Here is a 2,962-nt window from a genome sequence, read left to right on the forward strand (position 1 = left end):
TCTGTAAAATAACCATCAGTGTAATTTTCTGTATTTTGTTTCATACGTGTGTATTTTATTAGATTATTTTGTTTCATACGTATGTGTTTTATAAGATTACAACTAAATGTATTAATCAAGCGAGACACTAACATCTATTACATTTAGTTTTCCGTGTTCTATTAACATATTATAGTTTATAAGGTTGTTCTTTGTATGTAATTACAATATCAAAATCCACACAAAATCACAGAATAAGAAGGACGGAACTATATTTTTTCATACACTATTTATTTTGCTTAAAAAATAAGGCAACAAACATTCATCTTAAAAATTTTGTATGTGTTTGTTTTAATTGTGTGTGCATTAATGGGGTGCATTGTGGTTTTTTTCCTTGGGAACACATTTTTTCTTAAGTTAATTTTATTTTTTTGAATACCATTATATTTAAGGTCATACATAATAAAACTAAATTTGTTGTTTTTAAATCAACTTTATTCTGTAAAATCATTTTGTAAATAAGAAAAATAGTATCATAACATTTGTTTACTATCTGGGTTGAGTTTAATATCGTAGCAGCTACGTAGTTGCTATCAATATTTATGTAGCAACTAGTCTATAGCTACACGTTCAATAGTCAAAATCTACGTAGCACTACGTATATAAAGCCGCTACGATATTGAACGCAACCCAGTTCTCAGTATTGGACTCTTATGAGCTAAAACATAATAAAGCAAATATCGACGAATCGCTAAGTATCACGAAAGTTATTAGTGCGTCCTGTCTATCAAATCTCTGTCGCGCAATAATTGATGTACTTTCTATGTACTTTATGAGTTGTGGCACCGTTAAAGTCCACAGATGCTCTTAAGTACACAGCGGACTTTAGCGGTGTTGTGGACTTATGATGAATTGTAGACTTTAACGGTGCCACAATAGGTCAGTTTGTTGTTATTTGTTTATAATGATACATATATCTCAGTATGTGTTTCCTAAATTATAATACCGAGGAATAACAGATTTAATATTTTAACGAAATTGTTTGAAAGGACAATTACCCGTTAATAGTAACACAAACTTTTTACTGGAAGCAACATTTTCCAATACTTTCGGTGAATTAAAAAACTACTTTACTCGGTTTTTTTTCAACAGGCATTTCCCCCTAGTTTCTGGGGGGCGCACGAATTTAAACTAAACTGACTTCAAACATTACTAGACGAAATTTTAGCGCTGACAATCTACGTTAACTCCAGAATAATCCGTTCACTTTTTATTTAATAGCTCCATAAAATAAGCTCATTTAAAGAAAACTCACCAAGATAAAATTGTTACAAATAACATGGTGATGAAGGAAATAAACCAATGAAAAAAAAGAGCAATATTTGATGGAATCAGTTATCTGTTAATCAAAGTACAAAAAGGTCAAGAAATCCAGACTAATTAAAATTATTGCAATTCCTACCATCCATGTTGTCGATGGCGATATGAATTATCGAGACATCACTAGAATATAAATTCCCAGCTGGAACGGATTAGTAACATTTCAGTTTAAAAACGGATACTTTAGATAAGATCATCGGTTTGATTGTGCTTTTAGAGCTGCATTGTAATAAATATGACATTTCAATATCTAACCGTTTTGACATTAAAAAAAATCATTCAATTACATTGCAAACGTGTAAAAAATATGTGTATATAAAAAAGAAGATGTGGTATGATTGCCAATGAGACAACTATCCACAAAAGACCAAAATGACACAGACATTAACAACTATAGCTAACCGTACGGCCTTCAACAATGAGCAAAGCCCATACCGCATAGTCAGCTATAAAAGGCCCCGATAAGACAATGTAAAACAATTCAAACGAGAAAACTAACTGCCTTATTTATGTAAAAAAAAAATGAACTAAAAACAAATATGTAACATATAAACAAACGACAACCACTGAATTAAAGGCTCCTGACTTGGGACAGGCACATACATAAATAATGTGGCGGGGTTAAACATGTTAGCGGGATGTCTATATAGGTATTTGCACATTGTGTATCAGAATCGCCACATGAAATTGGGTACCAGGGGGCAGGGGGCCCGGGCTCCCCTTTTTTGGGAAAAATGTGGTTGCTTATGTTGGGAATCACTGAAGCGTGACTAGAGCGGCCCCCCTCTTAGGTCAGTCAGTGGGCCCCCACTTATGAAAATTGCTGGATCCGCCTCTGCCAACGAAGCGGAGTGAAAGGAAAAAATAAATAAACAAGTTAAGAATTCCATAAACCATTTCTACCGTGTTGATGGGATTGTCGCTTTTGAAACGAATTACTGATATGTAGCAGGGTTTATAATTAAGAACATCATTTGTTCGACCTGTTAGTCAAATGCGTTTTGTTAAAATATGTTTATTCACTCTTTTGGTCTAGTTTGGAAAATGTTGTTTGTGCTGTATTATGACCCCTCTACACCTCATGACGCAAGTTTATTGTTTTTTTCTTGGTATAAAATTGATATAGAGATCCATTTTGTTACACCTTGTGATCAATTTATTTGGCAGTGGCCAATGGAAGTCAGCAGGGTTAAATTAAGAACATCAGCTGTTCGCCTGTTAGTCAAATGCGTTGTGTTAAAATATGTATTTTCACTCTTTTGTTCTTTTGGAAAATGTTGTTTGTCCTGTTTTATGACCACTCTACAACGGAATTTGTTAGATGCACACGTATAAAAATTGCGGTTTTTATCCAACGCAATCCTATATTTGAATGTTGCTATAAATTCAACCTTTAAAATAGATAATTCAGCTGATCTGTAACAATACCATTTTCTGATACAGTCAGTGCAGGCGATTTGGTGTCACGATATCTCAGTAGCATGAGTTCGAATCACGGTGAGGGAAGAACAAAAAAATTACACATTTAACATTGTTGGGCTGATTTTTAGACGAGTTGTATATATAGAATGTACACAGCCATGTATCACCATCACTGGTGTTG

This window comes from Mytilus galloprovincialis, chromosome 12 (assembly GCF_965363235.1).
Source record: "Mytilus galloprovincialis chromosome 12, xbMytGall1.hap1.1, whole genome shotgun sequence".
In the NCBI taxonomy this organism is placed as follows: Eukaryota; Metazoa; Mollusca; class Bivalvia; order Mytilida; family Mytilidae; genus Mytilus; species Mytilus galloprovincialis.